The sequence below is a fragment of the Rhinatrema bivittatum genome, chromosome 18, assembly GCF_901001135.1.
Source record: "Rhinatrema bivittatum chromosome 18, aRhiBiv1.1, whole genome shotgun sequence".
Classification (NCBI taxonomy): domain Eukaryota; kingdom Metazoa; phylum Chordata; class Amphibia; order Gymnophiona; family Rhinatrematidae; genus Rhinatrema; species Rhinatrema bivittatum.
The window spans coordinates 36998362-37011439 of record NC_042632.1 but is presented as its reverse complement, the minus strand read 5'-3'; the positions used below and the strand labels follow the sequence as shown (position 1 = coordinate 37011439).

The 13078-nt window shown below is 44.0% G+C and overlaps 1 long non-coding RNA gene across 1 annotated transcript in view; it reads right to left on the bottom strand.

Moving 5' to 3' along the window:
- Positions 1-13078, bottom strand: part of LOC115079635 — a 40341-nt gene that overhangs the window by 17781 nt on the left and 9482 nt on the right. The window lies entirely within an intron of this gene.

Sequence of the window (13078 nt, the reverse complement as noted above, 5' to 3'; positions counted from 1 at the left end):
GTATACTATCACCAATCAAAACACACCCTATGCTGAACCAATGGGGCCTTCCAAGGGCATGTCTAACTACCTGGCAACTAGAGGGTAAGTATCTGTTGGCCTTTGCTCTGCCTCCTGTAGCTTCCCAGCCTCTGATTTTTAGGAGTGCCAGCCAGTTCAAGGCCCATTGATCCCGACACCAGGTGGGATTTCAGGATATCCCTAACAAATATGCATGACAGTGTACTTAATGAATGGTGGTCAATCAAATTAATAATTGTGAGCTATATTTGCATTGATTGCAGACATTGTATGCAAATACAGTGCATCTCATGCATATTCATTAGAGCTATCCTGAAACCCCAACTAGCTAGGGGCGGGGGGGGGGGGGGGGTTGATGAGCACCCCTGCTATAATGCAAAGCAAGGCTCACTTCCTGTCCAGATGTTTTAACCTTTACAATGTGGGCGCCAAATAACTTCAGATACAATTGTTTTTAACGATATCAATATCATCTGCAGAACCATTTTTTTTTTTTTTACCAGAGTATGGCAGCTCTGGGACGCCACTAAAACCTCCTCCCCCGTGATGAAAGCTAAATATTTATTTGACAGTTAGTCCAAGGAATATCATTGTTGGAACGTGTCTTAGTAAGTTGTGACAGTTTTTAAAGGTCTTGTAAAGTTGAAATACATGAGCTTTTGAGGCCACACAAGTCTCTCTTTCAGATGTGTCTCCTGCAAGTTCTCAAACGTTCGTGCATACCAAATGGCTTTGGTTGGTCTTTTAAGCAAGGTGTCATGACCTATGATGCCTCCGGTTCAAATATTGTTAGAATTGTTTGGATCGAAAGCTATGACTGATACCTGAAAATAATTATAATCATTCCTTAATCTTTAGGTATTTAGGAAGTCTGTTCTTCGTCAGAATTTTACAAACATAAAAGTGTTAGTGGGTAGCTCCACCTTCCAGGACTGGGTGTCATTTTAAATCCTTCCATGTAGCAACAGCTGCTGGGAGCTCTGAGGTTCACCAATATTGACTACATCAGTTATTACAGGGATTATTTTTTCCTAGTGGTGAAATATTACAAAACCATAAGAGGAATTAGACTAGGCAGAAGCTTGCAGGATAGGGTGCTTGCTTTATCACTTCTCTCTGCTTTGAATGAACACCATCCCCTACTATAGCCTGATGCCCATTTCAGTATGTAGGAAATAAACCAGTTGTACATTGCTTTTTGGTTATTTTCACTGCACAGTAAAAAGCTTCAGTTTGTTCTTTTCCTAAAAACCCATTTTTATACTTGAGAATCCAAGTAACAAATCAACATAGGAATATGTTGTCAATGTCTTCCTTGCTCATTTGCATCCAGAACTTTCTGCTACCTGGAATTTGCCTAAAGTCTGTTCCATTGTATTCAGATACTGCGACATTTATGTGCAAATCTCTGGCTACTGATTAGTGAGGCATGTTCATTCCAATAGTCATAACATCACCACTGTTTTTTTATCCTCCTGGTTACAGCTTAATTATGATCGTAATGACAAATCATAGCGGCTATTATAAGTTCGTTCTCCTCTTTGTCAGCCGATGGACTCAGTCTGTGGCGCTCATGAACTTAGAAAACAAGAAGGGAGGCGATCTATGAAAGCCGTAATGGGCATTTTTACGTCTCCACTTCAATAAATATTCACAAAGGACATTTGGCATCTATCTTGTTTGTTGACACCATTACGGCTCATGAACTTAGCCCATGACCTTATGGCATGTAACATAAACTTAAAAGAATTATGAAGGATATTTTCGGACAGACTCGGGATAAGAAATGCCCTGTTAAAATAGGGCATTTGCTTTTACCACGTGTTGCAGGGAACTCATGCTCAAACATAAAAATCACAAGCAAGAAAACATGACAAATATCTAAAGGAAGGGCATACAGAATGAGACAGGAAACACTGCTCTCCAGCCTATACATTAATTTCAAGCAGAGCATGGCCAAGTTTTTTGGATGGGAAGACCATCTGTTCAATTGAATCTAGCTGTCTATTTTTTTTTTTTTTTTGCAGAGGCAAATCCCTAGCCTGATTTTTAACCATCAGATTAAGTTTGGTTAATAATAACTCAGTTCCTGAAACCTTTACTTATTTTGATCCTATTGCAAACAACTACAACATTAATTTTAAATCAATCAATCAATCAGTATTAAACTAAAATTAGAAAGACGGAAGATTTGGCAAGCAAGGCCCAATAAATCCACAGGTGCAGTCAAATTACACAGATTTCAGTCTGAGGCTTCTTAAATTCTTCCTCTCCTCCACCCATTCTGTAAGGCTGGCACATTCCCTGCCAGCCTGGAACACTAGCACCCTGTTTGCTTTGGATGATGAATGAGATCATCTATTTTAAGTCTGTTGCTTTTCACAGTTTTGTGGTTTCTGCTGGTGTCTTTAGGAAATTAAAATCACCCTCACTTGACAGAAAGGATTCATTCATGTCCTAATCACCTGGATGAACCTGAGGGGCCGTGGCATGTCACAGCTGGTTATACATTACTGCCCTTTTGAGGTTAGGCTGTTATGTTCCACAGCGGTTTCTTCTCACCTGGCAGGGAGCTCTGGTGAGGAACACACATTACTTATCTTTCCCAAAAAATCTAAGCACAATGGTTCAAAAGAAATGTAGCTTCAACTAGGATTTTATTTTAGTTTTGTTTTATGGAAGTAGATCTGATTTTTCATCAGACTGGAGCAGAATGGGATGCTGGAGGAGGGAGAAAGGCTATATAAATCTAATTAGTAGCAATATTAATTACATTCTTCAAACTGTAGTAGTGTTTCCTCGATGGTTTTCTCTTTGGGTCTGATTCCTAAGCCTCTGTCCTATTTGCTCCTAATATTTTTTTATTTCTTATTGGATGAAAACATCTCAGACACACTACAGAAACTCTTGAGTTACTTGTGGTTGCTGTTTTAACTCACTCCCCTTACTCTGTCTCTAGGGACTCATTATCAGGTATAAGAGAAATAACTCTAAATCCAATGGAGAAGGGAAGAAAGCTGCAGTTTATTGAAAGACTACATTTAAAGCTATGAATTGTTGTAATACATAACTGTAAGAAGCGACTGATACCTTTGGGATCACATGCCTCTGATATTTCATTCATGCTTCCTCAGAGGCTATCATGACATATACCTATAGAGCCTATAGAGATCCAGCATGTTTCATTCCTTGTTCCATCTCATCTCATTTATTTTATTCTGTAAAAGTGAGTCCCCCATCCCGAATGAGATTTAGAATGATCCAAAGCACAAAAGGCACAGGCTTTAATCCTTACCCCGCGAGCAGCTCACTCACCTCCTCGGACACAGCCATTACCGCCGAGCCATGCTGTGCCATTCCCATGCGGCACCGAGATACCTCCTTGCCAGCCTGCTTCAGCATGACCGGACGCTGCTGCCTCCATGCTTCCTGTGGCAGGGCCGCTGCTGCTGCCTGATCTTCGCGGCCTGAATGCCGCTGACTCCAGCTCTCCCTATTGTCCCTTAGGCGCACGCGCATCTGTTGTGAATTTAAAGGGACCGCGGCAGGAAAAGTCATTCCTGCGCGATCCAGAAAGTAAAATGTGCAGCCAAGCCACACATTTTACTTTCAGAAATTAACGCCTGCCAAAGGTAGGCGTTAATTTCGGCCGGCACCAGGGAAGTGTACAGAAAAGCAGAAAAAGCTGTTTTTCTGTACACCCTCCGACTTAATATCATGGCGATATTAAGTCGGAGGCCCCAAAAGTAAAAAAAAAAAGAATTTAAACTCTGCCCGCGGCCCGCGGGTTGGAAGACGGACGCCCAATTGGGTGCTCTGGTATATGATACTGGTGGAAGCCCATTGCAGGCAAGAGCCTGTGGATTATTCTACAAAGAGCACAATTTTTCTGATACTGATTTCCCATAGTATCCCTAGCGCCTCCTTTTACCGCAGGCCCTTATTTACATTTTTATTTTTTTTTTACTGAATCGCGCGCCCAGGAGAGTGGCCTGGGTGCGCGTCGGGAGAGCGGGCGCTCGCCGGCTCTCCCGCGGGTTTTTCTGTATCGGCCTGCCAGTTTGGATGCCTCTTCCATTTCTTGAAAGATGTTCTTTTAGATATTATAGCCTCTCTCACCTCTCCTTTCAGCCATGCTGGAAGTCATTTAGACTTCTTTCCACCTTTTCTAATGCATGGGATACCCAAGAGAGGTGGCTGTCAGCGGGTTAGGAAAACGGGAGCTTCATTTTACAAGTGAACATTTTCCTAACCTGTGCACAGTCACGGAGTAGGAAAACGGACGCTCGTTAATTGAGCGTCCGGTTTCCTAACCTGACCGCCAGGGACACTTTTTTTTTTTTTTTACAGTTTTCATTTTTTGATTCCTCCGATTTAATATCCCCACAATGTTAAGCTGGGGGAACTACAGAAAAAAAAGCTGTATTTTCTGCTTCTCTATAAACCTTTGGGGCTCCTCAAGAATGAACACCTGCTCCGATTCAGGCGTTCATTTTTGAGAGTAAAAATGTGAGCATCGGGCACACATTTCTTTTTTACATCTGGGGTAACAGCTAATAGCCTCATCAACATGAATTTGCATATGTTAAGTGCTATTAGCTTCAGGCTGGTTTGGATGTGCATTTTGGACACGCATCCATATAACGTGCGCCCAAGCACCTGTAAAGCTGTGCGCCCAACTGAGCGCACTATATTGCATCGGCCTGAAACTTGCTTCCAGGACAATATTTAGTAGGCAGGCGATCCCCATCCTGTACACTCAGTGCTGTGCATGGATGCACGCACAGCTGGCCAAGGTGGAGGGGAGTAGCAGCATTCATTTCACCCATGATCTGGACCAGGGGTGGGCAATTCCAGTCCTCGAGGGCCACAAACCCGTCGAGGTTTTAGGATATCCTAATGAATATGCATGGCATAGATTTGCATACAACTGAGGCAGAGTGCATGCAAATCTCTCTCATGCATATTCATTAGGGATATCCTGAAAGCCAGACTGGTTTGTGGCCCTCGAGGACCGGAACTGCCCACCCCTGATCTAGACCAATACTACAGCTGCCTACCTCTGCCTAATGGCACAGTGGTGGTAGCTGGATGAGGTAGGGTCAGGCAGCAGATCTAGAAGGGCCGAAACAGCAGGGTGCAGGTGTGTAGCTTACATTGGCTGGAAACTCATTTATGTATTTATTTTTTAAATTTGTAGACCACTTATCAACTTTTCTAAGCCGTTTACGATAAAAAAAATCCATAATCATGACCATTCTTGGATTTATTTTTATTTTTTTTAATTACAAATGATGGCAGGAACATGATCCAGGGCAGTGAGTGATGGAAGCTATTAGGGGATCCAATTCTTTGCACACTGATGTTAGCACTAGCAAGGCAGCAGCTTTGCCCTTTGAGAACTGATAGAAAGAAGCAAGCTAAAGAACCGGTATTCCAAAATTATTTGGTTTAAGTGGTATTTCAACATCTCCATTTGCCTTCTTTCCTGCTGGAGGGAGAGCAGCAGCTCAGTGCTAGAACAAAAGCATTTCTCTCCTTTAGCCAAAAAACTCACATCATTAACTCATTTAATTGATTGTTTATTTTACTTTACTCTTTGTGCTAATCCAGCGATGAGTTAAACTGGGGGATTAGTATAGGAATTATTTTTATAATGAGCTGAGATAATTCTAATATCTTTTTTTTTTTACTTGATAGTTCCTTGCCTCTCCTTCCAATTTCATCAGAATCAATGCTGGGTACCTGGTGCCATGAGCCTTCATTCGAGCCTACCCACAGACTTTTTTTTTACCCTATTTTAATAGACTTACCTCTTCCTAGTCAGATCATGGCTGCAGCAGACCTGAGGCCAAAAGCCATACATATATTGGGGCCATCAGGTATTTCCATTGTCGATGACCGACTCCCTCTCTACCCCAGGGGCTGTGAACACTGCCTGTGCAGCAACGCTAGCTCCAGCTGACTCTGGGGATAAAACAAGTGACTATACTACAGTTTTAAAATCAAATTTAGCAAGGTAAGGGTGCAGCCTCCGAATCATATGGAGCTTACAGAATGCTGAACAACCTGATTAATTTGGGGATGCAATGATAAAGAACTATGCTTACCCCAAGGTTTCTTGCTTGCTCAACAGTCGGAATAACGGGACCATCTACAGAGATATTCTTTGGAACAGAGTCAGAAGGATATCTTGCTAAATATAAAATCTTTGTTTTACATATATTCAATGACAGCTTATTATCTGCAAGCCAGACATTATAGCACCATTCAAACATGAAATATTTCCAAGGGTATCCTTAACGGAATTTTTAACTGGCAGATAGAACTGTATATAATAAATGATAATCAATGTTGAGACCAGCAAAAGTCTTGCAGATCGGGGCTATATAAACATTGAATAATGGGGCCGATAGGGCTGAACCCATTTTGGATCTCCTGAAAACCTGACAGTGACTAGCTAGGTGTGTCCCGAGGAATGGGTCGAGAACCCCTGTTCTGGATGAGACTGTAGCCAGGATCTCCTGATCAACATCTGGCAGATTGAAATCCCCCTCGCAATAGCACCTCCCCTTTCATAGCCAATTTGTGAATCTCCTCCGTCATACATCTGTCCTTTACTTCTGCCTGTAATGGAGGCGTGTACATCACGCCAGTATGAATAGATGTTCCATTCCCTCTTTTCAGATTAACCTACATTTCCTCCTCCTCTTTACCTCATAAATCCTGCAATTTTGTTGCATTAATAGAATTTTTTATATAAAGCGCCACTCCTTCTTCCGTTGTTCCTACCCCGTCCTTCCCGTAGCCTGGAATAACTATACCCAGTCATGGTTTTCCATGCATCATGTCTCTGTGGCAGTCACTACATCCAAGTCAGCCTCTTCCACGACTGCTTCTAGATATGGAACTTTATTTCCCATACTGGGAGCAGTAGTGTACAGAGCTTTCCAGATGTTATCCTTTTATCCCATTTCTCTACATGTGTTTAAAGAGTACTTTTACTTACTTCAATGCTTTGTTCATCCATCCCCAGCAAGGCTTGTTTAAACCCTTTCTCCATAGGTTTACCGGTCTGTGTTGGAAGACTCTGTGCCTTTTCCTCAATAAGTGGACTCCATCTCTGCTCAGCGATCTTTGAAATATCATCCCATGGCCCAGGAAGCTGAACAGCATTTCATTGACAGCATCTATGCAGCCATTCATTCATTTCCAGAATACGAGCTTCCCTGCCAGGGCCTGTACCTTTGAGGAGACTATCACCTGTCCACCTATAAGGTTTACCCTCTCACCCAGAGCAATGAAATCACTTTCATATGCTCTAGAAAGGATGTGCAGCCCCACAAATTGTGTTTCTTTTTTGTTGTTGTTGTTGTTGTTTTGATTTTGTTTGTTTTTTGAGGGTTTATTTTCCAGGTTTTGTGTCATTTAATGTTTATTTTGGTTTGATTCCTATACCAAACCAAAATAAACATTTTTTAAAAACCCCACTAAAACAAACAAAAAAAATGAAACAGTGCCTTCCCTGGGTCCCTCTGAGCCTCCCTCCCAGCCCCTACTTTCGCCGTCCATGGGGTTCTGTGCAGTACAAGGTGCGGGAATGATGTCCTCTTGCCTCCTGCCTCTCGGTTGTCCTTGTCAAATGGCACCAGCCAACCATGGCACCTCCGCCACAGTGACATCATCATGACGCCGGTTTCAGGGCTTGGCTATCGCTATTTTGCTGTATGGCCATGTGTTTGGGGGTCTCCCAATGTAGAAAGGAAACCAAAAATCACAGTAGGTACAGAACGCTCTCTAAGAAAAGGGGTTAAGCTCGCTCTGTCTGAGTGGGATTTCGTCAAAGGCTGGAAAAAGAGGATTATTCATTGTGAGAGTTAGAAAGACAACTGTCTAACAGAGGGAAGGTCCCAAAAGTTGCTGTCTGAGGAAAGCTTAAGTCAGAGACTCATCTGCGTTGTGCCTCTAGGATTTAAGAGAGCTGCTGTCATGGGCTTGGAAGAGTGTGACCCTGGGACTGCTGACAGACAGGGCCAAAGCATGGTACAGATGTGGACAGGCAGGCAAGGTCGAGGCTGGCAAAGTCCATTCAAAAGCAGGAGTCAAATGAGGATCGGGGTAGGCAGCGGATGGAAGCAAGGGCAGGGGCCAGGCCAGGTCTCAAGCGGAAGTCAGAATCAGGAGCAGCCAGACAGAGAGGAACGAAGGAACAGAACCCGTTGCTCAGGCATCTACCCAGAGGAGTGAACTTCCTGTTATATTAGCAGTGATGTCATCAGCCCGCAGCACAGGAAATCCAGGCAGTTGGACCTATGAAACCGGTGAGTAGGTTTCACAGGTCCATACTCAGAGCAACAGGATGGAGGAAGAGGAGTAGGACAATGGGAGCAATGCTGAGAGGCCTCAGAGGTCACAGGTCACAGCGCTGGACCCAGGACTATGAGGTACAAGATGCAGCCGACCATGGTACAATACCCCATGGCAGGTGGCATGTTGAAGCTGCATCCAGAAGGGCAGGTATCAAGGAAAGTACGCAGGGAGGGGATCTCCATGCCATAGGACCTACTGCCAGGGATGTGCAGAATTGCTATTGACTGAGACTGGATCTCCTAAAGCACTTTATTTTCTGCATTGTACTGTACAGAAATGTACCTACTGTGATTTTTTGTTTCCTGTAATCAAGTTCACCTGTATAGGATTTTATTTTTTTTACAGTGCTGGTTTGTTATTTTTAATATTCTGTTTGCAGAGTAGCTCCAGGAAACTCTAGGGGCCCTGAAAGACTATTTCTCCCCACCCCCGAGGTGGAAGAACCCAGAATCATGAGTGTAGCAATGGTCCATGATTAGGGCCAGCTTTAGGTGGTGCGGCCTGTGGAGACAATTACAAAAGCCTATTACAAAGAGGCAATCATCATAGAGATGATTTTGTGGTAGTGTCTAGGGGAAGGGGAGAGGTTGAGAGAACCAGAAAGGACACAGCTATTGGAGATAAGGACTAGGGAGCCAAATAGCTGGAGACTGATAGGATGAGCAGGATCTTCTAGGTGTTTGGGTACTTGCCAGGTTCTTGTGGCCTGGTTTGGCCTCTGTTGGAAACAGGATGCTGGGCTTGATGGACCCTTGGTCTGACCCAGCATGGCAATTTCTTATGTTCTTATGTTCTTATGGTTTTGAGGTGTTTGAGTGGATTCTTGGGTACTGTGGTGATAGCCACTCCCACGGGGGGGAGCCCCGTGAGGAACCACAGTGCTAGGCTAGACTCAAGACAGGCAAACACAGAGATTTGTCTTTTATTAGTCAGCTGAGAGATACCACCAGAGGTGGCAGTAGTGAGATGATCCATAGGTAGCAGTCCAGGGACCCTCGGCAGAGGAGACCCGTCTCACAGATAGTATAGGGAGTTCCGGATGTAGGTTCCCAATGCAGCAGAGCTGTAGATGAGACAGACTGACAATGTTAGATAGTTGGTAGCTGTATAGGTGGAGATCCCAGCAGGCAGAAGTAGTTGAATACAGGCACCGAGCCAGGGAGAGCAGGCCCTCTAGGAGCGAGTACCTGATCCCAGATAGGCACCTGAAAGAAAGCAAAGGGCCCCTGAGGAGTGGGTATCCAGGTTAGAGAAATACCCCGAAGGGCAGAGAGAGCTTCCAGCAGCAGCAAGGAAGCGGCAGAGTAGCTCAGACCGGAGGCTTTCCATCCATTCACGATCCTTGCTAACTCGATTAGCTAGCATGGCGTGACGAACCTGGAGGGGGACGCTCCCGAGGTTCCCGCCATGACGTGGATAAAGACGTGGGTGGCGTGCACGCGCGCACCCTAGGAGGCCCACAGGAGAAACATGGCTTAAGGCTTTGCCATTGCCGTTCCGGGGACGCCGGAGAGAGCGGCATGCAGACGTGGCGGTGGCCATCTTCCCAAGGCTAGCGAGGAGAGCAGAGAGAAAGGTGAGGCACAATGGTCGAAGCCATCTGAGACCGACGGACGCAACAGAGATGGAGTGCTGAGAGGGAGAAATGTAGAATTAGGGAGGTGAAGGGTTGCGATGGGAAGAAGTAGAAGGTGGAAGGTTGGAGACAGGGAGAAGGAGGGATGAAATCTAGCTATGAGCGGATAGAGAAGCAAACGAAAAATAGAGAAAAATGAGATCAAAGGGAAAGATCAATGTCAGAGACAGATTTAGGGGAGTAAGAGAGATGAAATGGAAAATGGAAAAGACTCCGAAAAGGAGTTAGAAGATTCACAAAAGGGAAGTGGAAAAAAGAGACCAGGACCTGTATAGAAATGACAGCAGAAGAAGCCCAAATGGCCCATCCAGTCTGCCCAGCAAATTTTCACACGTTTTTTTCTCATACTTCTCTATTACTCTTGGCCCTTATTAGTAACCTTTTGGTTCTAGTTACCAGTGCTGGAGCTGCATCTAAGTGAAGTATCTAGCTTAATTGGTTAGGAGTAGTAACCGCTGCAATAAGCAAGCTACTCCCACACTTGTTTGTTTACCCAGCAATTCAGTCCTTGTTGGTTGTTGTCTGAATATAAATCCTCGTTTCTTCATTCCCCCTGCCACTGAAGCAGTGAGCTGTGCTGGATATGTATTCCAAGTGCAGTATCAGGCTTAATTGATTCGGGGTAGTAACCGCTGTAACAAGCAAGCTACACCCATGCTTATTTGTTTACCCAGACTATGTAATTCAGTCCGTGCTGGTTGTTATCTGAATATAAATTCTCTTTTCTTCATTCCCCCCTGTCATTGAAGCAGAGAGCTATGCTGGATATGCATTGAAAGTGAAGTATCAGGCTTATTTGGTTTGGGGTAGTAACCGCCACAACAAGCAAGCTACTCCCCCACTTTTTTGTGAATGCAAATCCTTTTTTCCACATTTCCTCTTGCCGTTGAAGCATAGAGCAATGTTGGAGTCACATTAACCGTGTGTATGTTTATTGAATAAGGGTATTAATCTCCAGGTAGTAGCTGTCATTCCCACAAGCCACCCCCATGCCTCTTCGCTTCATTCACATCCTCTAGACTTTATCGACCCACAGTGTTTATCCCACGCCCGTTTGAAATCCTTCACAGTTTTGGTCTTCACCACTTCCTCCATGCAAAAAAGGTGGAAGAAAAGCATTTTACTTTCAGTTTAATGATTGAATATGTCAGCTCTGTAAATGATTATCTTACATCTTTGTATTCTGCAAAGTACAGGAGAAAATGAAATTTTGTTTCTTTTTCTTCAGTGTTGTGTTTCGTGCAGTCTAGTTTCTTGGGGGTTTCTAATTTTTCTCTGCATATTTCTATTTCTAATTTATTGTTTTATATTTGGTAAAGGTTTCTCTGTATTCTGCTTGCATGACCAAGGTGAAGTATTCTGCTAACGTGTAGCATCTGTGAAGGGATCTGTAGCAGTTCAGCTTGTTTTGTTTTCCCAGTAGGCAGTGATTGGTATAATATTTGCAGTGCTATCTTTTCATAGGTAGGATTGTTGCAGTTTGAGTCCTGGAAGTCATGCTCTTATCATGTGGCAGGTTTACTATACGCGTCCTGAGTAATTTTTGTAGGCGTTTCTTCTTCTACTTAAAGTGCCTGGTAGTGAAGGGTATTTGTGTTGCTGTTACTGAGGTGACACCAGAATTAATTTTTTTGGGTGGTAATTTGAGTTACAAGGGAAACCTCTTATTTCTGCTCTATACCTGTTATTAGGGGTGTTTCTGTGGACATATTTACAGAACTGGAGGTCCAGGAATTATATTGCTCTGTCCCATTCTGTATGGACCCCCTAGCTTCATTGGTGTTGACCAACTTTCTTGAAGTTGAGGGGGGGGGGGGGGTAGTTTAATGACACCAACAGTGCCCGGTGGTGGCAAAAAACTAAGTTCATCATTGTCGTTGGAGGGGAAAAAGCAAAGGGAGAAATCTTGTAAGAGGCTGCGATGGTGGTGCAAGTGAAGCCAATGTGGATCATGGAAGGGGACCCCAATTTCAGTTTTCACATAGGGCATTTGTTAGCCTAGAGCTGGCCTTGCCCATCCTGTGAGCTCCTGTCGACGGGGAGCTACACTAACATATGATCCTGAGTGGTGCCGTGGATTAAGCAATGCCGTGTTTGGGTTCATCCCCATTGCAGTTTATTGTGTCTGTCAAATCATTAAAGTTTCTTTTCAGTAAAATCTTCTTCTGGAACACATGTTGCTGTGTTGAGTATATTATTCGTGCATTGACAGCCTGTGTTCCCTTGAATAATGGGTATTGAGCTATTAATACCCATTGCTTGCTACTACTAATGAACATTTATAATCGCACTACAAGGTGTTTGCAGCTCTTTACACACCTTGGGGCTGATTCAATACTGTGCACTAGCCACTGCGCATGGCTTAACATGTGATCGGCCACGCACTTTGGATGCACGTCCATAACCCCTGATCCGATATGGGGATTAGCGCATCCAGATCCACGCAGCTTATAGCACTCATCAGATGGAAATCCATGTAGATGAGGCTGTTAGCTAACCCCTGTGAGCTAATACATTTTCAGTGCAGCCAATGCGCCCTTGCAATGCGGAAAATTTTACGCCAGCCCGGGGCTGGCCTAAAGGTGCGCCACACTCTAGGGCGCACTGAAAAAAAAAAAAAGAAAAATCCTGCTTTCTGAGATTCCTCCTAATAGTATCGACGCGATACTAAGCAGGAGGAACCAAATAAAGCAGTATTTATTTAAAAAAATAAATTTTTTGAAAAAAAAAAAAAATTTGGACGTCCAATACATACGCAAGCTACATGGTCCAGGCCATGAATCTTGTGCGTATATAAGCCGGTAGCAGGAGAAAATGGACGCTCATATATTGAGCATCTATTTTCCCAACCGCCTTGATAGCTCAACACTGAACGCCTGTTTTCTGCACACCTTTCTTGCATCGGCCCCCTTGAGAAGAGATCGGCTACGGATCCACAGCGCAGGGCCTATCAGGAGACCCCTGTGACCAACAGAATCTTCTGCCTGGTTTTGCTTTTCCCTCTTCCTTCTTCTTTCACATTTTCTGTTTCTCTTCCCTATTGTGACGCTT